Source organism: Ambystoma mexicanum, chromosome 11 (assembly GCF_040938575.1).
Source record: "Ambystoma mexicanum isolate Mex_15411 chromosome 11, UKY_AmexF1_1, whole genome shotgun sequence".
Classification (NCBI taxonomy): domain Eukaryota; kingdom Metazoa; phylum Chordata; class Amphibia; order Caudata; family Ambystomatidae; genus Ambystoma; species Ambystoma mexicanum.
The window spans coordinates 572,066,088-572,089,406 of NC_090934.1; the positions used below are offsets into that span (position 1 = coordinate 572,066,088).

Below are 23,319 nucleotides of genomic sequence, written 5' to 3' on the forward strand. Positions count from 1 at the left end.
ACGGTAAAACATAATTACCGGACTAAGCAAGAATTTTCCATAATCAGAGTGCAGTTTTGCACCCTGAAGTTTCAAGTTGTTCATTTTTTATGTCAAATCTACAACCCGCTGATGTTCTCTAATTGAGTTGTTAAAATACACTCCCAAATATCGAATGCTGTTAAGTCGTTCCAAAATTTGATTTGAAACGTGCCATTTGAAGAGTTTCCCTTTTTTCCCTAGTTTTGAGCCAAGGCATAAGATTTTTGACTTGGCGACATTTATTTTCAAATCATTTGGATTCAAGTACATTTCCAATCTGGCCATCAGGCGTTGTAACCCTACTTGGGTACGGTCCATCAGTACTAGGTCGTCTGCATAGGTGACCCAGCTCAAGTGATTGCCGTTGATTTTAGGGGGAAAACAGTGACAGTCCAGTAGTGCAGATGGAAGATCTGAGATATATAATTTAAATATAGTTGCAGCTGGTTCTGCCCATGTTTTTGCTATGGTATCTAGTGCAACTTGTTTCAGTGTATCTTCCACTATGCCCTTGAGGATGTGCCATGACACAAAGCACTTGTCGCGGAACAATTGTCCCCACTGCATGATTCCTTTTGTGCCCCAATGTGCTGCTACTTCTTTATCCATAGTAGTTGGTATATAGTGGGTGCCCCAGATGCACTCAGCCACGAGACCTAAAAACATATGGACCAGATACAAACAATACCTGGCTGATAAAGCCGAAAGGGAGGAAATGTTGTGAGGGGCGGTGGTTTCTGTCTCTCTTTTCCTTAATATTACTGTGTTAACAATATATAAACGCTATGATTGATATATTCACGTGTCCTGTTGTACCTGTGTGATACAATAAACAAAGTTTAAAAAAAAATAAGAAAAATAGTTGCAGCTAGAGGACAGCCTTGCTTTACACCCCTTTCTGTGGGGATCTCATTAGTTAATTCGCCTTGAGCATTAATTTTCTCTCGAATAGATATATTCGTGTGAAGAAGCATTAATGCTTGAAGTAAATCCAGTGGACAGTTCCAAGAGTTGAGCTTGTTCCACATCCAAGATCTATTCAAGCTATCAAATGCTTTTTGCAGATCTACAAATGCGAAAAACAAGGTCTTTTGATCTCACAACGTTTCAAGCTTTAAGAGCGAAAGGAGGTATAGATTTAATTCAACTCATACTCCCTTAGTAAATCCAGTTTGACGTGGGTCAATAGTAGCATTTTCCAAAGCCCATTTGGCCAACTTCTTTTCCAAGAATGTTGCAAATAATGTTTTCGGGATAGATTTAGTTTTTATTATACGGTCAAACAAAGCTGAGATAAAGCTGGACCACTCATTAATGTTCTTCTTTAGCATTAAGTTGGTTAGCCCATCAGGGCCTGCTGCACCAGAGTTTCTCAGCCTCGATATTGCATACTGGATGTCTTCTTTTGGCGGTAAAAGCAACAGTGGTATCGGAAAATGTACTAAATACCTTGGTGAAATGTTCAATCCATATATTGTCAGCAACTACGATGCTCAAATGTGCTTGCTGAGTTAGGGAACCAGTGTATATTTTTTCCCCAAGTCTCACAACTTCTGTTAGCACGTATCAGCATGAGCATCGTCTCTGTGCATTCCTGTTCGCGTATCATTTTGAATAATTTTGTCCAGTTCCGATATCTTTGGCGACATTCATTTTTGGCCTGGATATATTTATTGATGTTATTGGCTTTAATCTGCTTGATTTTTTGTCGCATTAAACGTTTGGCATCAGCATTCTTTTTGCTGAAAAGGTGAATTGTTTTTTCATGGCTAACACGGAAACCACTTGAATTAGTTTCAAAGTCCAATAATAGAGCGTCATACTCCAAAGTTGTGGGAGCATTTTGATTTTCAGTTAGAAAAGCATTAGTTATGCTTTTTATATTGCTGTTGGTTAGCCTTAGGCGATTCAATCCTTGATTTATCTCTAACGCCCCTTTATAGAATAAACGCTCCGGACCAGTGGGCTCCACCCAAGTTCAAACAACTGCCTCATGGTCACTTTTGCACATGCTCCTTATTGACAGGCATTTGCTCTTATGTGTAAAATTATTGGAAACCCAGATATAATCCAATATTTTTTTGACGCCGTTGCTCTCCCAGGTATGTCTCGCCGGGATGTCACCCGAGACCTGTCCATTCAACCTGGTGAAGTTTCTGGCGTTCATCTCGTTAAGCCAACATTTTCCTCTGATACAATTAGGAATTGAAGTCATATCCTTAAGTGATCCATTGCCATCAACCCAAGCGAGATTGAAATCCCCACAAATCAGAATATAGATGTCCTGAAATTTGATTGTATAATCATCGATCAACAGCATAACTGAATTGATGAAATGAGCTGACGAAATCATGGTCGGATTCCAATATATATTTATTGTCAACAGATGAGTGCAGGGGCCATGTGTTGCCATCGTCGTTTGGATCAAAGTAGCCTGAACAAAGATGTTAGGGTTAATTGATTCGAGCACTGACCAAATTTCTCTGTTGCGAATCAAGGTTAGAAGACCAGAAAATGGGCGGCCGGAATTGTTCTTTTTAGCCCTGTTTAAAAAGACCGTGAAAACATGACATGCTTGAATACGTCGGAGCCAAGTCTCTTGGAAGCAGCGTATTACAAAATTGTCCTTCCTTATTTCATAGTCCTGGAACAGATGTGAAAATCTGTGTGTGTTCCATGACGGTAAGGAAGTATCTTCCAATGAGGCTCCATGAATGAAACTTAGTCACCCAACAAGCATTGAAAAGTAACAAGGATAGCTTTATTACTGAAAGAATTGTATTGTCCTTCTGGGGCTATAAGCTGTTTTAAAGTAAACACAGGGCGGCAATTGTGTGTATGAGAGATCAATTCAGTGATATAGAGACACACACAAACACACACACACCTTGATCATGAGTGTGTGTGAATGAGAGATGTATAACATGCCTGTACACAAGTGTTTCTAGCCGTGACAAGACAAGGAGGGGGAAACCAGGAAGGACAAAATAACGATCTTACTAGGCCTTGTGTCATTCAGATTGTGCAAGTGCAGGGAAGAGGGAGGGGGATAAGTGGCAGGGGGAGCGGAAGGGGAAGTGTAGTTAAATCACAAGTGCAGCCAGCAGTGGGTCATAAGTACAGAGAGAAGGGACTGTATGGTTGCAGATACAGACCCTTAAGTGCTGGGGAGCCCGGAGGCAGTGTGAGGGCAACTGGACATGCAGGAGACTGAGCCCGTGTTCAGAGGGTGACTGTTATGATCTTGATGGTCTTGTAGATGAAGATACCTCCGTCCCCAAGTACCACACTGGTAAGAATAATATCACTACCAATGCAATTCTTGAAGCCACAGGTGTGGAGTGCCGTCAAGCTGGAACCAGGAACACCCCGGAAGGACCCCCTGACCACTGTAAGGCAATAAATGATTAGGGCAGACAGTCACAATGATCACAATACAATATGATGGAAGAAGCTAAAGGGCTTACCCAAATGTGCTGGTCAGGATGCCTCAAAGGGGTAGGGGAAAACAGAAGGGTCCTTGTGGGCACTCTTGATGGAGAACACCTGTAGATCAGGTAGCCAGAGGATGATCTGTAAACAATCCGTTAACAGTCCAGGGTCGAAAGCCAAGAAAACAATTGCCAAGGTCCAATATCTAAAGTTCAAAAAGTTTGTGCAAAGCCAAAGGTCGTGATGCCTGGAGATCAAAGTTCGCCTGAGCCGGAGTAAGAAACCAAAAGCAATCCGTGCAACGTTCCGTGGTCAAAGAAATCCAAATCCTAAGCGAGATCCAAAAACGCTGTGCAGCACTCCGAAAAGCAGCTGTGAAGCGTTTGTTCCGCGTTTCCCCTGTCCTTTTGACTGCGTTGAATTGAGCATGTGATACAGTCACGAGGGAAACGCAGAGCCACGTCACGTGACCCTCGATGCTGCACTGGGAGTCTGCTGGTGATTGGCCGCCTGTTGCCGGCGTTTGGTCACCTGATCGGAAGCGCTCTGTGCGCTGGATCGTAGTCTCCGGGCGCCCGTGGACGGGAGCCGTCCCGGAGAGAAGCGCCATGGCAGGTTCCAATGCAGGAAAGGTCGTAGCCGTCCTTGGTAATTCAGTTGGTGAGTGCGGTGAGTGTTATGGGGAACACGCCGGATGAAACGTGCATGATTAGGGGTGGCGGATGTGAATTTGGAAGGCTGTCTGGCAATGGTGTGGCAGGGCTGTCTGGCAATGGTGTGGCAGGGAGGAGGCGTGACAGAGTCCCCCCCAATGGCCCACGACCCCGTGAGCTGGAAGGATGGTCCCGATGAAAACGAGCAACCAGCGGGGCCCGTACATCCCGAGTGGAAACCCAAGAGGGATCCTCAGGACCATACCCCAGCCAGTCCACCAGGTACTGCAACCGACCCCTACAGAGACGGGAACCCAAGATGGCACTGACCTCAAACATGTCAGGGGACGACACCGAAACAGGAGCAGGCGCGGTAATGATACGGGTAGGAGCAGGGCACGGTTTGAGCAGGGAAGAGTGAAACACTGGGTGGATACGCCATGAGGCGGGAACGGAGAGGCGAAAAGCCACTGGGTTAATGACTTTGGAGATCCGGTAAGGACCGACAAAGCGAGGGAGCAGCTTACGGGAACCAGGAATATGTAAATGCCGGGAAGACAACCACACCCGATCCCCCACCCGATACTCCGGAGCAACCAACCGTTTCTTGTCAGCCGCTTTCTTCATGGAGACTTGAGATTCCCGCAAATGGACAAGGGTTTGGGCGTGAACAGCGACTAGATCGCGAGCACAAGCATTGGCAGCAGGGGTGGCCGTAGGCATGAAATCCAGGAGAGGAAGGGTACGAGGATGCTGGCCATAAAGGGAATAGAAAGGAGAGAAGCCTGTCGAGGAATGTAGAGCGTTGTTATAGGCGAATTCCGCCATGTGTAAGAGATTTAGCCATGTGTCCTGATATTGGGAGGGTAAGGCATCGCAAGTACTGTTCTAGGGATTGGTTCACCCTTTCTGTCTGACCATCACTCTCAGGGTGGTAAGCGGAAGAGAAATGCCCATCAATGCCCAGCAACTTGGTCAAAGCCCTCCAAAAACGAGAAGTGAACTGGGTACCCTGGTCAGACACTATAACCTGTGGCAGACCAAAGAGACAGAAGATGGATTTGAAAAACAACCGGGCCAGTGCTGGTGCTGTGGGAATCCCTGTGCAGGGCACGAAACAGGCCATCTTGGTATAAGAGTCCACCACCCCCCAAATGGTGTTGTACCCCTGTACGCGGGGTAAGTCCGTAATCAGGTCCATCGAAACCGTGTGCCATGGCTTCGGGGGTATGGGTAGTGGCTGAAGTAGACCTAGAGGGCGACCCCTGCGGGATTTACATTGGGCACATACTGAGCAGGTATTCACGTAACTCTCTACATCCTGTCTCATCGATGGCCACCAACACCACCGTTTCAATAGATCCAGAGTACGGCGTTTTCCCGGATGGCCATTGATCGCGGCGTCATGTGACCAGTTCAGAGCCTGGGTGCGCGTGTCACTTGTGGGTAAGAATAGTTTCCATGTATAAACGGCAAACCGTCCTGAACTATAAGGTCCCATTCACTGACTGCATGACTATTGTGAACAACCCAGTGGCGTATGGTGGTTGCTGAGGGCGGTGAGTGTTATGGGGAACACGCCGGATGAAACCTGCATGATTAGGGGTGGCGGATGTGAATTTGGAAGGCTGTCTGGCAATGGTGTGGCAGGGCTGTCTGGCAATGGTGTGGCAGGGAGGAGGCGTGACAGTGACCAGGTGGCCAGTATGCAGAGCAGTCAGGTGCATCAACAGGGTATAGGAAGAGAGAAAGCGGAAGGGAGGCTGTTCCAGAGAGGGCCCCAGCCGAGCAGATAGATCTGCCCCCAACTCTCCGCTTGGAGAAGCGTCTGACCCTCAGAAAGTTGGAGGTTGATGAGCAGAGAGCTCGAGAACAAAGATGTTTTGGAAGAGAAAGTTGGAGGTTGGAGGTAGAGCAGTCCCAGTCCCCAGAAAGTCTCAGAGGGTCTTGAACTTGATACTTGCAGCCACAGGGAGCCAGTGAAGAGATTTCAGAGCTGGAGAGATACGATCCCCGGGCTTGATGCCAAGGACAAGTCTCACAGTCTTGTTCTGGATAAGTTGTAAAGGTTGAAGATTAGAGGCAGGAAGATTTAGAAAGAGGCTGTTGCAATAGTCCAGCCTAGAGAGGACCAGAGCTCTGGAGACAGTGAGCTTCTGGGGGAAAGTGAGAAAAGGAAGAACACCTCTGAGCAGGTGCAACTGATAGTTTCACTTCTTAGAGACATCAGCGATGTGAGGGGAGAAGGAGAGGGTGGAGTCGAAGATGACATCAAGGTTCTTAGCCTCACAGGAAGGAGCAGGAAGAGGGCCCGGAGTGGGCGGCCAGAGAAAAAGAGGAAAGGAGGGAGCAGGTGTGCCACTGAGGCAGATCTCAGTCTTACTGGCATTAAGGCAGAGATTGTTGGCCGCACACCATTCCTGAATTGCGACCAGACAGTCTGGTATGAGAGAAGAAGCAGAGGTGACTGAGGGGAGCCTGAAAGAGCCGAGTGTCATCTGCATAACATTGAAAATGGAGCAGAAAGTAGCGAAGCAGTCGGCAAGAGGTTCCAGGTAGTGTTAAACAACTAGGGAGAGAGATTAGACCCCTGGGGAACACCACAAGTAGAGAGAGAGAGAAAGATAGAAGAGAGGAAAGACCCCAGTTGGACCTTAGAGGGTTGGTTGGTGAGAAAGGAGGTCAACCAGGCCAGTGCCTGATCAGTAATACCAAGGTTGTTGCGGAGGTGATTGAGCAGGATGGCATGGTTGACTGTGTCAAAAGCAGAGGATAGATTGAGGAGAATGAGGACAGAAGGGAGATTAGAGTCAAGATTGGAGAGAAAGTCTTCACCAGTGTTCAAGAGAGCAGTTTCCGTGCTTCTGGCAGCTCTGAATCCAGACAAGTGCTGTGGAGGCAACCAACAGATTCAGCATTTAGATTAAGGTGGGAGATGGGCAGCTTTTCTAGAGTTTTCCCAGGAAAGCAGTGATGGAGATCGAGCGATAGTTAGCCAGAGAAGAAGGATTGGCTGAGGGCTTATTTAGAAGGGGTGCAAAAGAAAGTGCTTATGGGGGAGGGGAAAGTTCCAATGGCAAAGGAGTAATTGCAGATATCGGCCAAGGCTGGAGCAAGGGTGTTGATGTGGTCCATGCTGGTTCTGGATGAGCAGGGGAGAACCTGCTTTGATGAGACTTTCATAGATCGGACTTGTCTAGAAACATCATCATGGGTGAACAGGGGAAAGGAGGCGAATGAAGGAGGAGAGACGGCCTCATGTCGGCCAGGACTTGTAGAGGTTGAGGTAGAGGAGGTAGAGTAAGAGAGGATGGACAAGATGTCCTGAGTTTTAATGGTGAAATGAGAGACCAGGGCCGTGCAGAGGGCCTTGGAGAGAACAGGAGAGGTAGAGACTGCAGCAGGATTGGCCAGCTCCTTGCAGATTTTTAAAAGTTTGGCAGAGTTGTTAGATGCCGCAGAGATGCAGGCTTGGATGTAGGCTCTCTTCTTAGAGAGGACAGAGAGTCTGTATTACCTTTGGAGCAGGTGGCAGGCCATTTTGTCAGGAGGTGCACCAGATGCCCTCCACTTCTTCTCAGCCTCCCTACACTTGCGTTTAAGGATGGGGAGGTCAGAATTGTACCAAGAGTTGCACTTGGATTTGGGCTTCAAGCGGATCTTCATGACAGGGGCAAGGACATCCAGAGTGTTAGAGATAGAGAGATGAAGGTTAGAGAGGGCTGTCGGGGTGTGAGTCAGCCAAAGGTGCAGGAGGAGGAGAGAAAGTAGCGGCAAAAGCATCAACTGACACATGCTTCATGGGTCGGATGACCGAGAAGGTAGGTGGCAATGCTTTAGTCGGCTTAGCCTGCGGGGAAGAGAGAGAGAGGTGGGAAGAAAGGAGAAAGTGATCACTCCAAGAGAGGAGTGGTGAGAGGGATAGATAAGGGGCGGTCTGAGGAGATCATAACATCCAGGGTGTGCCCTGCAGAGTGAGTCGGGCCAGAGGGAAGAATAGAGAGAATCGCAGAGGTTGCGAAAGAGTCCTGAAGAAGGGCTGGTAGAATCCAGGTGGATGTTCAAGTCTCTGAGGAGGAGAAGTTGAGAGGTAGAGGCAAGGAGCGAGGAGGAGAGGTCAGCCCACTCAGAGAGGAATGTGGTCACATGGCCAGGTGACCTGTAGATAGTGGCCACAGTGAGAGAGAGTCCAGGAGAGATAGAGAGCCTGCAGAGCAGGCATTCAAAGGAGGAGTAGTGCTGCATTGGAATGATAGAAGCAGGGATCCACTGTGGGAAAATCAGGGCTACATCCCCACCAGGACGGTTGGTTCTGGGTTCAGAGAGGATCTTGTAGCCATCGAGAAGGAGAGTCTCAAAACTTGTGACAGAGCTGGCCGTGAACCAAGTCTCTGTGAGACAAAGTACATCCAAATCAAGGTCTTCCAGGAGACGGCAGATGTCAGAGGAGTGTTTGACAGCTGAACGATAGTTGAGAGTAGTGATGTGGAGCAGGTTGACACATTTGAAGGACTTCCAGGGAGGGGTACAGGCCAGAGGTATACCCTGTGGAAGTGTTGGAGGTGCTGAGGATGGGCAGAGGAGGAAGGAAGGCAGGGTAGTCGGAGAGGGAGAGTGCCATAGGGGTGGCAGAGGAGGGAGGTAACACAGTGGCCAAAGAAGCAGCAGGGGGTGCCAAAGAGGTGGCAGAGGAAGGAGGCGACAGAGGAGCCAGAGAGGGGTAATAAGTGATAGCAGTAGAAGAAAGGAAGTTGTATAGGCGCAGGCAGCATCTACCAAAGAGGAGGAGATTGACCTGAGGGCCCTGGACCAAGACGGTACCATTAAAGTAGACATTAATGATGGTTTTAGAGGAGTGGAAGGGGGCCAGGAGGGCATCCCACTGGGTGCCACCATTAATGGGAGAAGAGGAAAAAGGAGAGAGAACAGAGACCATGTGGGGGGTCCATAGGCCTGGAGAGGGAACGACAAGAGTATGTTGGTAAGGGTCTGTATGGAGGAAGCAGTGGTATAGGTATCAGCGATAGGGAGGCCTGGGTTGGAGACCAGGAGGTCCCTTTTGGGCTTCTTCCTGCCAGATTTGGTGAGAGGGATAGGATAGTCGATACAAAAGATAGGTGAGACAGAGAGCACCATAGGGGGTGTGGGGAGGAACGAGGAGGAGTAGGGAGAGGGGACCCAAGGTAGTGGGGAGGGGAGGTCACACAGGGTGGGCAGGCAGGAGTGAGGCACAGGGCGAGACACAAAAGGGAGGGTGGCACAACAAAAAACAAGAACGGACCTGCAAATCAGATGCAGTACAGAACCATCAGCAAAGAAAAGAGCACAACAGGGAACCTAGGAGTAGAGAATGCAGATGAAGTACAAAACCAAGGTAAAGCACAAAGCACAACAGGGAACCTGGAATTAAAGAATGCAGATGCAATACAGGACCAAAAGCAAAACACAGAGGTCACCAGGGAACCTAGAAGTGAAGAATGCAGACAATTGCAATGTGATGCCACAAACAATGGATAGCAACACAATATCAAGAACCCCAGAGAGCAAACACAAAGTCAATACAGTCAACAAGGCACAGCAAACAGGAACCTAGAAGAAGAATGCAGGCAGTACAAATTAATGCCAGAAAAACAGTGGAGCACGAGACAGTGTCAGAGTAGTACACAATAGATTGAAAATGGAAGGGCTGAGAAGCAAGAGGAAAGAAGGGAAACGCAGAAGGGGAGAACGCAGCAGGATGTGGGGATCTACGATGTGAGAGAGCGCATGCGGATAGAGAAGCAAGAGAGCACACGCAGGCAAGTTGTCAGTGCCAAGTTGTGGGCTAAGTATTTGAGCATAGCACAATAAAGCACACACAGATTCGACTTTCCCGAAAGGAGAAAAAGGCTATGTTTTTTTAGAACAGCACAATACAACACACCCACATTTGACTTTCCTAGAAGAGAGAGAGACAAAAGAGATAAACAGAGAGAGATTTAATTTTCAGTAACATTTTCCAATGTATAGGTAATTTCCAATTTATAGTTCAGTAATGAGAATAAGAAAGTGATAAGATGCATGTTAAGAAAAGTCACTGAAATATATGAATCATTATTACATTGGAGAGAGCAATGTATTTCTAAATCCAAAGTTATTTCTTTAGTACTTAAACCGCCAGGACTTAATGTGAGGCATCAGTTCAACTTCGATTGTACATGGCTTGAAATAGGTACCCACGTGCCAATTCTCTTTTTTTTTATTGTGACTAGGTTTAAGTTAAACTTTGGTCAAATAAAAAAAAAGATTTACATGTACATTAATACAAGTTCCTGAGATCATTAAACTAAACAATTATTCCATTAATCTTAAACAAAAATTACATTAAGATTAATCAAATCCATAATTAAGAAGAAATTCTCCATAATCTTCTAGCATAAAATATTCAACACGCATTTCTAAAACATAATTCATAAACCAAACCCACTATTCCATCAGAAATTAAAATTCTATTAAATTAAACCTCAATAGGAATTGTAATAAAGCAAGATTCTAAGCAATTGAAGTAGAAGTATAACATTTTTCCTATAAATGATTGCCTAGAGTAAAAGATTTATCATTTACAAATCAGCCAATGCAAACTAGTCTATCGTTATACAGCTTTGAACAAAATAATGCCAAATGACTTAGAGATTCATTCTCTTCCTCACAGAAATGACACTGCACATTCAAATTTCCCAATTTCCCCTACATTTGTAGGTTATCCCTCGTATTTAAAAGATTTACGCAAAAGTGCACCATATTAGATATATACCTCAGTGAGGGAAATTTCTGTAAATAAAGGGGGATTTGACCCACATGCAGAAGCCGCAGTGTTTACTTTGTTTGTATTTTGTTAAAAGTTGGCATGTATCGAACCCAATCTAAAGTGTGAATATTTTTTTTTAGTGCAAACTTATTCCCTAATTCTTCAAACAAAACTAAATTCCATTGTTTTAGACTATTTCCACACATTTTTACAAACTCAGTCTCTGAGCTTTCAGCTTCATTATTAAAGACTTCAAACATCAAGAATTTAGGGGGAACCACAAACATTTTACAAAGCAATATCCTCTTCCATAACAGTCTCGCTTTAAGGGAGATTGACACCACCTCAAAACAAATTACCGGGGTTGGGAAGCACTTGGGCAAAGACAGAACAGATTTCTACATAGCCCTTCAATTGAAGTTAAATAAAACTGAGAAAGCGATGTAAATGTCTCCAGCCCATACAATAACGCAAGTATACTGTTGTTATGTTTTATTGCTGGCATCAGAGAAAGTTTCCCATACTGCATAGAAAGTGCCTCAATTGATGGCCGAGACATTTTGTTTTATGTTGTATAAACTCCGTCATCCTCTTTTTGTTGGGTCTCTCTAAAATAGTAAATCTCAAATATTTTCGTTCCCTAACCAACTCCAATCTCTGATCATTCAACCAGCAATGCCTACCTATCCCTTTACTATTTCTAGCAAAACAAGGTGTCTTCATTTTTTCCTCATTAACAATCAGATCATTTTTTAAAGGAGTTTGCACAAAAAATATCTAATAACCTTTGCAGACACACTTTTGCACAATCTAAGAGAAGGAAGTCGTCTGCATATGTAAGGCAAATAAGCTTTATACCCAAAAAAATTGGAGACACCAAAGTAGCCGGTGCCAAGTAATCAACCAGGTCGGACAAGAAGATGGGCAAACTGGCAACCCTGCCTTAAGCCCTGTATGTTCTGATTGGTTGTGAGAGCTGGCCTTCCAGTATGATTTTCAACATTGAATCCAAATGCAAACCAATTAGGACATCCAGAAGCCGTGCTGGGATTTTCAATTTTCTCCAGAGAGTGTTCCTATTGACCATATTGAAGGCTAACGATAGGTCTATACTCTCAAAATAAATTTGACATGCACCCATGTTGAAAACAATCCATGATGGCCCCTGAAAGGATGGTACCACTACCCTTTCTGAAACCTGCCTGATTGCATTCATGTGTGCCCCTCTCATTAGCCAACCAGGTAAGATCTCATAATTCCAGTGCAGTAAAGATCTTCGCAACTGCATCCAAAAGTGCAATGGGTCATTAATTATGAGGATCAAGTTTGTTCCCTCATTTGAAAAGAAGTACAACATGTGAGCACTTTCATGTGCTCCGAATAACCTTTCGAACTAGAATTTCCTTAAACAGAACAGATAAATATGCTGCCTGTTTTTGTGGATTAACTTTAGAACACAATTGCTCAGGCCATTAGGGCCAGGCGCACAAGAGTTTGAACTATTCTTTATAGCCAGTGTAACATCTTCCAAACCAAAGTCTAACTCCCAAGGGCCTACTCCACTTCCCCAATTCATAATTGGGCCATTTAATGCAAAGTGGTATCCTGCAATATAGGATTTTCTTGGACATGCATTTGTGATTCACCTAGATTCTTAACCAAGCCCCAATAATCGGCATCTGCTTTTTTTAATAATATATTGTTGAATTTGTTCACCTTCCATTTTATATCCCTGTTTAATCCTTCTAACCTTCTCTTTTATCACAGTAGCATCCACTTCACTACTACAGATGCACTTAATACTAATCTGTTTCGCTTTGTTACACTCGTAAATCTCCAGTAGGGCGCGTGATGATCACACTTGCTTATTAATAGAGGCCGAAAGGCACTCCTCAATACAACTCTTGACAAAGACAGGACAGCAGAGAGAGGGCGATTTTACATTCATCAAAAATGTGGCTTGCAAACACGTCATTATCTTATTTTTATAACTACTAATATTTCCTGGATGACAAGTAAGTCTGTGTTTTTGAAGTAGCCAGTAGTTCTAAGGGCATAGTCTAAATCGGAATGCTAGCCCTTCTTATGAAGCTTGCTAAGAGCATGTTATGATCACTCAGTTCTCCTGAAATAATTTTGGGATGCTAACATAACTGAAATAAAATCTGCGTGGTCAAAACATAATCAATACGTTGTTTTTTAGAGCCTTTCTACCATGTCCAGTTAGCATCCAAATCCCCTTGAAAATTCCCATTAAGTCGAAAGAGTTTCCAATCTTTTATCAAGTACCTCCATCTTGCCTCCGTTTGTTTCTGGTGCAGCCAATAGTTAGTTACTAACAGGGTTTTTTCACCAGAGAAACCACAATCCCTTAAACAATTTGTATTCAGATCCCCCAGTAAAAAAACATCTTCCCCAGAAATAAATCATACCATTTTAAAAGGACATTCCTTACACCCTCAATAAAACTCTTCATGCACTCAAGCTCTATAAATTGATCACTAACAATTTTTGACCCATTCCTTTCAGTATCTCCTGTACCGCCAGAAGACGTTCCCGTGGTTCCCCGAAATGATATACTTTATGTGCCCACAGGTTTTCATTGCTATTAATAATATCCCTGAGGTCTCCCTGCAGATCTCCGGGTGGCTTTCTGAGTAGTACTAGAATATCCATACAAAGACAGTTTGTCCTTCAAGAGTGTTTCTTGAAGGTAAATTATGTCATAGTCCTGTAGTTTATTACAGAGGGCAACATTATTTTAAAAGTGGGTGAATCCTCTGAAGTTCAATGATGCTAAATGCCAAAGATGCAGCCTGCTAAAAACTGTGTCTACAGACTCCCCTACTAGAGGCCCCTTCATTTAACATTCACGGCAACCAGGAGCCCCTCTCCTCACTTCCTTGCACAGCAAGCATCGACACCGCCCTTCCTGAATTAACATCTGATCCACACTGAATCTGCATTCATGTGGGGAGTGGGGAGTTCTGAGATGTAGACGCCGTTGATGTGAAATGATGACTAAGAGAACCAGCTGGACCAGGGGCCCATAGGTCAAAACCCAGAAGTCTCAATTCACCCAAAGCTGCCAGCATTTGTTCACTTACCATTGCCGACGGGACGTGAAGTTCAACCTAACTTAGTCCAAAAAGACTACCTGCTCTATATGCTTGGAGAATATCAACCACAGAGACAGAATTCTGTGGAACAAGGATAGAACATGCTGGCGATTCAGGATCACCTGATCATCAGATACAAACATTGCTTCAACAATAAGCTTGCAGACAATACAAGGTCTCTGGACTGCATCCTTTTGTTTTACAGGCAATCCTGATTGCTCCTTTAATGAACGCACAGAGTTCAGCAAAGGGTCCCACAATCCCATCTGCCAGGCCCTATCCTTTTTTGATAATCTAAACCACTTGAGCAGCAGGCCACATTCTTCATAACAAATCTTCGAGACGCCCTTTTCTCCTCCAATGACAAAGGGCCTACTTCATCCCTACCGCTCAAGTGAGACTCGTGTGTCCAGAAAACACTATCAACGCCTTTATTACCAATCATTCTGTAAACACTGACAGAAACTGACCCAGATATCTGGTCCACCCTCCAAACAACTTCCTTCATGGTTTGATCTGACATTTTATCAGGACTCGGTTCCACTCTCAAAGACCAGGATACAAGAGACCCCTGTTACAATCGTTTCTTTTTACCCTTTTATTGGTGTTTTTTTACAGCCATTCTGGGCCTTTTGCACAATATCGTTCAACTGCAGGAATTACCTTTTCTTTTGCAAAAGGTAAAAGTGCCAGTGTATTCACCTGCTGTTCCTTGTTTCTTAATGCCCTAAAAAACCTCAGAGAGGAGCTGGAATTGGGTGGTTTTACTTGATTTTTGATTCTTAGATTTTTTTTCTTTTGAGCCTTTTTTTAAAATTTGTTGCATAATTCTTCCCCCTGACTTCTGTCTACTGCTAGAATCCACACAGATAACTGCGGGCATTCTTACACTGTCCACATCCTCATTACAGTGGAGAGCAGATAGCCTCTCAAACTCTCTCACCACCAAACTCTGATGGAGGGGTATCAGGATCAAAGCTCAAGAGGTCTGATTGAACAGGCGACTGCGACTGCAAAGCAAAACGTATTTTCCTTCACGAGGACAGTCTTGCCATAAATTATCTCTCATGATAGTAAGGCATTTGTCAACTTTGATATGCAGACCAATAAGCTGAGATGAATGGCGTTCAACTTTAGCTTGCACGATTTCAACAACATTAACAAGGGAGTTGAGAACGAAATGTAATGTTATGAAGGAGGGGGCACTCGTAAGGTTCTGAGAAGCGGCCGAAGTGTCGTTTGAAGTATTTTGAACGTCCTGTTCGGCTTGCTCCAATAACGAGGGGGTGCAAAATAACGCCAGAGTGTTCGATACCATAGGCTGTGGGAGTTATTCATCTCGGTCACACAATTCGTCTGAGGTGGCGGTTTCCTTAATTCTACTGACACATGCCCCCCTCCCCTGTCGTCTTGTGAGTGCTTAGAAGTAGGTTTGCGTAAGAGGGAGCACAAACTCCCCAGCTCATGACCAGCAGGCGAAGTTTCCTACACTTGCACTCTTTGTAACGAAAATAGAGTCTGATTTTGTTTTTCTTTTTTTAAATGATGTTGGTAGTACCCCCAAATTCCGGTCTGCTGATATGTGCAAAACAGTAAATGGAGACCCCTCCTCGAATACACTCTGGAAGGCACACAAGACCTCCTGGGATTTTGCAGAGGAAATGGGCGGTGTGCTCCGAAAGAAATACACAAACAATTGCACTGTTATGAAACATGTCAAAAATTGATTGAAATTGACTGAATAATATGATACATGAATCACAGTGATCATTTAGTCACTCCCTCCTGAAGATCTGTCTGGCAAGTTAAGACAGTGAAACACGTGTAGAGGGCATTGAATTGAAACTATTGATTTGAGGGCATTGAATTGAAACTATTGATTTATTAATTTGAAAAATAAATTTCGCTGAGGGCGCAAGACATTTGGTTTCTGTCTTTTTTCCGTAAAAAGACAAATTTGCTGCATTCAGTATACAGTCTGATCAGCTTCAGGCTAAAGGTAAACCAAGAGTTCTGCCCAGCAACTAATCAAGCAGAAATTAAAACTATTAATCATTGGAAAAATAAGGCTCGCCAAGGAATTGCGTAAAGCTGAACACAAGGGACTGACTGGACCCTAATCTTATACATTATTTCTTAAAAATAGCATCCTTGATCCCAAGCCAACATTGACTCCTCTTTGTTTTGCACACAAAGCTGTTCTTCCAGCGTCTCCTGACTCTGCAACCCTGATGTGGTTCAATGGAATATTTACACAAACCGGCATCCATTTTCCAACTCTAGCTGTCCTTGCCACATTATATATTCCTCTCATGCAAGATTCTATCTATCTTTTCTCCCTTGCGCTCCTGTGTATTTACACTTATTGGTCAGCAAGTCTTCTTTTGTATTCATGATTATGTTATCGTTTTGTACATGTTTCTCTTATCGCTTCAGTTACATTGTCACTCCTAAGTATTTTCATATTGTTTCACCATGGTTTTGTATATCTTCTTTATGACATCACTCTATCCACGTCAGGTTTCACTCAGCACTCCATGATGTCCAACGGTGCATGCTGACATCCTTCCAAATGGCATCTTTCCACACTTTCAGTGTAAGGGTACATTCGATACAGTTGTCTGAGTGCATATCATCTCTCATACACTCAATGAGGTATAGGCATAAGACATGGGGTCTCACACAGCACACTTCTCCTGCTGCTCCAGTATGACGGCTATGAGGGGACGGGGGTTAGACAACATGCATCCACCTGCTCTTCTACAATGTCTTAAGTATTTTCCAGAAAGTAGTCAGAAGATTCCTCTTTCTATAAGAAGTAAGGTTGAGAGTTCCCCAGTTTTCAGGCAAACACAGAGAAATAACAACCACCAAGTTTCTCTCATGACAGACGATAAGGTTGAAGCTTGTGTAGGAGGAAGAAACAACGTAGGGTCAAGCAAAGTTGTGTGTATGATCTATAATCATATTTATTTAACTTGAGCAGTAGCCTCAGCGCTGAATTCTGCGCTTTCTACAATCATCGTAGCAATTTGGCTGACAGTTCAAGATAAATGCTATTATTAATATCTAGAAGAAAGGAGATAAAGGCATTTAGAGTCATTACTTGTTGAGGGAATTCAAAACCAAAAAGAGCAATTTTGCTCAATTTAGAGCTATTTCGATCTTGGTTATAATATGATTTTCAGCTTTGAGCATCTTGTTTTTGTAAAGTCGATGTTTTGTAAGTACAATTTTGAATTCTAGAGTATGAGAATGCCACAATGCCTTTTGAGATTTTTTTGTTTTACATTGCAACAGGTTAATTTAATTTGAGAACCATTTTTTCCAACTCGCGTGAATCTTTTATGCATTGTTTAAAAAGGAGTTTTAGAATCTAAAAATATTTAGCAGATGTTACTCTGATGTGGCCAGTACAGTGTTAGGATAAGTTGAGTGGTATATTTATTTCTAGAAAAGGTAGTTATTTCCTCAGAAACAGGTTATGTTGTAAGTAGCTTCCAAGATTGGGTACAAAGGACTGTATGTAATATTGGATTGGCCTTGCATGGGAGTATTGAAGGCTAAAGGGGAAGCCACAGTATTTGGACCAAGACTTCGCCAGACGTCATCCTCACCTCAGAAACTGAGGTCAACATCTGATCCAGCGTATGCCCCACTTTGTGTGGGATAATGAATCTGTGCAGTGGGTCCAATAACTTCCAAGGCGTCATATAGGTTGACAATGTCCAGGTCTAAAAGGTTCTCACACACCAGTAGTTCAGATCTCCCAGAACGAAGAGCTGGGTATTATCCCAGAAACCTTCTGCCACTGCCTCGGCTAGTTCATTTGTGAAAGTCTTTTCCTAGCCTGGGGGTCTATATAAGAATAACATTTGTGTTTGGTGGTTGTTGTCTAAAAAGTTTAATATACAAAAGTCTCAGCCGATGATCATATAGGCCTGCACATTATCTGTTATCAAGGATTCAAATGTGTATGTTACTGCTACTTCACCATCAATTCTTTTAGGGCAGGAGAGTATCACAATTCTATAATTAGAGGGGAAAGTTTAGTGGGTGATGAAAGACTGCTATCGTGTAATTTGTGAATAAAACAATGTTTCTTTAACGCAAACCTAGCATTGAGCCAAATACAGTTTTAGTGGTTTTATGAAGGTATGGATTCACTGGTAATAGGACTGACTTCTTGCACAGCTGCTTTGAGAAATGCAATGTTGTAATGCCGGTTTGAAGGAATGCTAACCCTGTTTAGAATCAGATTACACTAAATCTTATTTTCGGCGATGGCTACAAAAATGTCTAGGCATTATTTTCAATAATTACGATTACCAGCAGTAATGTTTTTACCACTGATGGTAAAACATTTACCACCACGTTTCCCTCCTTCTGTAATGGTTGGTTTGGTACCTCTGGTCATAAATATAATTGAACACGGCTGCCCTTTATGTAATGGGGCCTCTTTTTCACACTATCTTGCTCATCGGCCATGGCTTTGAGTGTCCCCCTTGCGTATATTGAGAACCAATGAAGTTTATTGACTATAGAAGAGATGTTTTATGCCCAGGCTACCACTGGCAGTAGTGTGGCTGCATGATACTGTATTGTATGTAGTTACCGCATGTTTTCTTACCTAGGCTCTGGAAAAGTATAATGCTATATATAGTTGATCCTTAAACCCAGTAATGTTCTAGTTATTGTTACCCATTGATCTTCCTCTAAACTTTGAAAGATGTGATACAGAACGGACAGTTTTCTGCTACTTAATTAATGTGGCTCAATTAGGAGTATTTGAGAAAATATTATTACAAAAGTGTATATTCTTTTAATCAACTGCCAATGAGAGTGGCATTGACTATGTTGATCCTGCGTCATTACCATTGTGTACTTATACCAAAGTCTGTTTAGATGGTTTTCAATGTCAACCAGCTGTACTCTGTAAGTGCCTGAAGTGTCAAGAGACTTTGAACAATCTGTGTTCTAGCCTGATCTTGAAGAGACACTTTTAACGAGGAAGCGTTCTATCTAAATACTGCCTCAAACCTATTGAAATGTGGGGCATGGTTCAAATTTAGACAAGTCCTATTCCTCCTCAACAACTAGGCCATCACCTCGCCCCTTGTGCCACCTGACTCACCTAGACCCTGCCCGCCCCAATCCTCCCCACCACCCGGTACAGCGTACCCTCCTCTGTGCCCTTCTGTTTCCTACACCCACTGTATATTTGTTCTGTTGGTTACCACTGAAAATCACTCGGATATGCATCTGTAATGTTTTACACCTCTGTAAAGTGCTCTGTTATATGTCTGTATTGGTGTATAATCATGCGAAGGACTCCATTGCTTCTCGAAGCTGAGTCCGCGCCCAATAAATAACATAATAATGGTTCTATGTCATTCTACCACCAGGGTTTTCTTTGCAGTTTTTTACCACCGATCTTTGGCCAAAAAACGAATATAATTTTTATATTTTCATTTCTTTTAAATGTGGGTGGCTCCCCCAATCCCCTTCTCAGTTTAACTACCTATTCCCCACACCCCGTACACTTTTATATCTCCCCCCATATTTTTCAATGATTTTTTCAGCAGAAATTTGACGGCAAAAAACTCTGCAAAAAAAACCTGGCAATGAATGAACGTTGTACCATAATAATAATAATGCACCAGGTCTGCCTCCATTTGCGTGGATTCTCCTCACCTGGTTCTGAAAATGGCAATACATTGGATTGGCAGTCAGGCCCATTGATTGGTTGCACTGATTCACTTCTGCAGTCTACAGTAACGGGAGGACTTCAAGGATAAAACAGTGAATTGTAAACATAGTCTCAAACTTGGATTCGTGTACCCTAGCTTTGAGCGGAATAGTACACAATATGAGTTCTGTGATAGGTTTAGTCAAATGCTAATTTATGGTGCACTTTTTAATAAAAAGGTTCCCTCTCTGCGCTCATGAATTAAAATGAATATGAGCCCATGGCTCTGAAACATAACTTGAAGAAAGGCAGCAGATTGGCAGTTTACCATTGATAGGTGGATAGTTTCCTTTTGGATAAACATATTAAGTGTCTTTGTGTCCACAAGGCTATCTCGGGCCGGGAACCACTCTATCTTCAATGCTTCCTGACCAAATACTCTCCTTCTAGGCTCCTCCGTTCCTGCGGCAGCAACTCTCTGCGTGTTAAGCACTTTGCCAAACAGAGAGCTGATGGGTGATCACTTTCCTCGGCTGGCTCCCTCCTGTGGAACAGCCTCCTTCTGCGTCTTGAGCAAGACCTCCTTAAGTTCTGAAAAAGCCTCAAGACCTTTCTCTTTACCTCCTCCTTCTAGCCGGTCTGACAGCACAATGAGAAGAGCGCTCGCTTTGACATCTGTGCAGAGTCTGCTGACGCAGGTTTGAATCCCGGCAGAGACAAAATCAGCCTTTCACCCTTCCGAGGTCGATAAATGAGCACCACATACCGTGGGTAATAATAAGCAGCGCTCAGATGCCTGAGGGTTTGTAGCGCTATATAAATGCTAAATTATTATTATTATTATTATTCTCCTCCGTGCTAATCTCACAGCAGCGTGACTGATGTGCAGGGCCTTTGTGTCCTCAGGGCCTTGTCCCCCCACATCTTTCATCTCAGCCGCTGTTTTTCCTTCTACTGCACTTACTTTGCTCACCCACTCATTGATGGTTGCTCTTATGTTCTCCTTTCAGCACTAAATCTGAGCACTTCTCCATAAGCATCAGAGCACCTTATCCCTCACCCCTCTCCCCCTCTAAACCTGCACGTTCTGAACACTCACAAGGCATAGTAGGTTCCTCTCCCCTTCCCTCGATTCTCAATATTTGTTTGTACTATTAATGCAATTATTTATCCTTGCTGTAATTCATTGTCTACCTCCCCTGCCCCCACCCTGTTTGCCCTTTGAAACAGTTTTTCTAATTATATAAGCGCCTAATAAGTGACGAATAAATAAATAACTGTTTGGTGGCGAGACGCTTGGTTGCAAATCCAGTCTCCAGTTGATCACTATTGGCAGATTTCATTGCCCACGCCATATATACTTGAAGGGTATTGCATCAAAAGCTGTACATCCTTTTTGAGAATCGACCTAATATGAGGCTGTAAAATGACAATCTGCCTAACGTTGCACATGCAAATATATATGCAGGTCCCAAAGTCACCAAGAAAAATCTTTGAGGTCAATAATACAGTTAAGGGAAAAGATTATACGAAGGCTTAATTGAAGTGGGGTACAAGAGAGGTGAGTAGGGAAAAGTGTGAGAAAGTGAAAGGGATGCAACACCCATTAAAGACATTATAAACAACAACTTTGAAAAGAGTGAATCATACAAATCCACTTTGGGACTATATTGATTATAAGAACTTGGCTTGTAACCAAATTGTAAAAGGTTACCTCGCAAATTGGACTACTGAAGTGATGTCTTGTAACCGTCTTAAAAAAAAGATTGCACAAGCCAATCTTGACCTTTGAACACCAGTTCAAGCATCTGATTGGACTGTGTGTAAATTGTGATGAACCAGAACCGAATGCAGGCGGTCAGATAGCACAGCGAGTAGAGTGCTCGCTTTGACATCCATGCAGAGTCTGCCATTGCAGGTTCAAATCCCAGCAGTGCCAGACTCAGCCTTTCATTCCTCCGAGGTCGATGAATGAGCACCACACACCGTGGGTAATAATGAGCAGCACTCAGATACCTGAGGGTTCATAGCGCAATATAAAAAGCAAATTATAGTTATTATTTTTATTATTAGAGGACAGAAAATCTTATTAAATGAAAACCGGGTTGGAAAATGCCTAACTGTCCCTAACCTTGGAGGTATTTTCCTATCTCAACCAAAAAACGAAGGGCCTGTCATGTGTCAAGATGTTCAAAGCAAAAATGTCCTGTGTGTGAAATCCTTACCTAGCCCTCACACTCTAAAAGTAACTCTAATGTGCTAAGGGAAATGTCTCTGACTTGCAAATTGCACTAATGTTCAAATTTTACAAAAAGGTGTAAATCCAACAAAAGTTCCAAAATGAATACATTTCACAGTTCCAGGGAATTACTCCCTTCCGCAGGTTTCTTTCCACCAAAATAAAAAGGTTCAAAAGAATAACCAAGTTCGTTATAGCTCAAGATGATAATTCCCCGCCTCTTGATGTTGCAACTTATTCCAGGAGAAATGTCTGCCTTCCCCAAGTCATTCTCATATTCAACGTAATCCAAAAATCTTAAGGGCATGAATCTTCCTTAGGATGCTCTGTCTCACACAACAACACCTGGTATACTCCCCTGCCAGGTTCTTTCATATAGTTCCCTGATACAATTTGGGTGTGGGTCCCATACTCGCAAAACACCTGGTATACTTTCCTGCTAGGTTCCTTTTGACATTACCTCTAGTTCACTTCACCCACTTGGCTTTGCCTGATATACTCTCCTGCCAGAATTTTCTTTAACATTTATTTCTTTTCAGTCTTTTCTGCCAAACTGTTTTATTGTATAATGTGGCTACGAGTCCCAGACCCCTTTGCATGGACTTCCACACTGTTTTTCGCACATGTCTTTTATAACATGGCTATGGGTTTCAAACCCTTTCCCATGGACTTCTTAGGTTATAATAAAATGTCTCACGGGACCTGTTGTCTTGCTCAGGCCTCCCCCAGTTGTTATACAGTGTTTATTTCTGTACGCAGTACACCTTCCAAGGCATCCAAGCTGCCCATCCCTCTCTGCGGGTTCACTGGTTCTCAGCAGCGGCTTCAGGGTCCTTCGTGTCTCTTGTGTCAGTCTGCGGCTTGTCATCGGGTCTGCAGAGCGCTTCGTTCCCTCGCCAGCTTCCAACAGGCCTCCAGCTCCCCTTGGCAGCCTCTCATCTTCTCAGCATCTCGGTGGCATTGTCTTTCGACCCATGAGCTTCTCTGTGCGGTGTTCTCTAGCCTCCCACAACCTGGTAAGACCGCCTGCTTCTTCAGGTTGCTCCGACCCACATCAGAAGCAGAGAACCTCCTGTGCCGCCAGCTGCTCTACTCCCGGTCTCTTTCCTCAGCTGTTTTTACTACAGCTGGGTAAGAAGACGAACTCCATGCTTCTTTTCCCGGCATGGTTTTAAACATGTCGGGCCAATCGCCTTCTACCAGCTACTCGCCTGATGGTGTTGGTTCACATTAGGAGTAATCATCATTGCTCCTTGCCTCTTCCTTGTGTCAGTTCCTGTTTCAATATTGATTTTCTGATATTGAGGAATACTGTCAGTAAGATTATCAAGTTGCTGAAGGAGATGATAACAATATGCCATTAGGGCATGAGGGATGGA

General features: G+C 43.7%; 1 protein-coding gene across 9 annotated transcripts in view; it reads left to right on the forward strand.

Annotated features, from left to right (window-relative positions):
* The window catches only part of SHANK2 (SH3 and multiple ankyrin repeat domains 2), a 4,166,579-nt gene that overhangs the window by 4,139,672 nt on the left and 3,588 nt on the right, over window positions 1-23,319 (forward strand). The window lies entirely within an intron of this gene.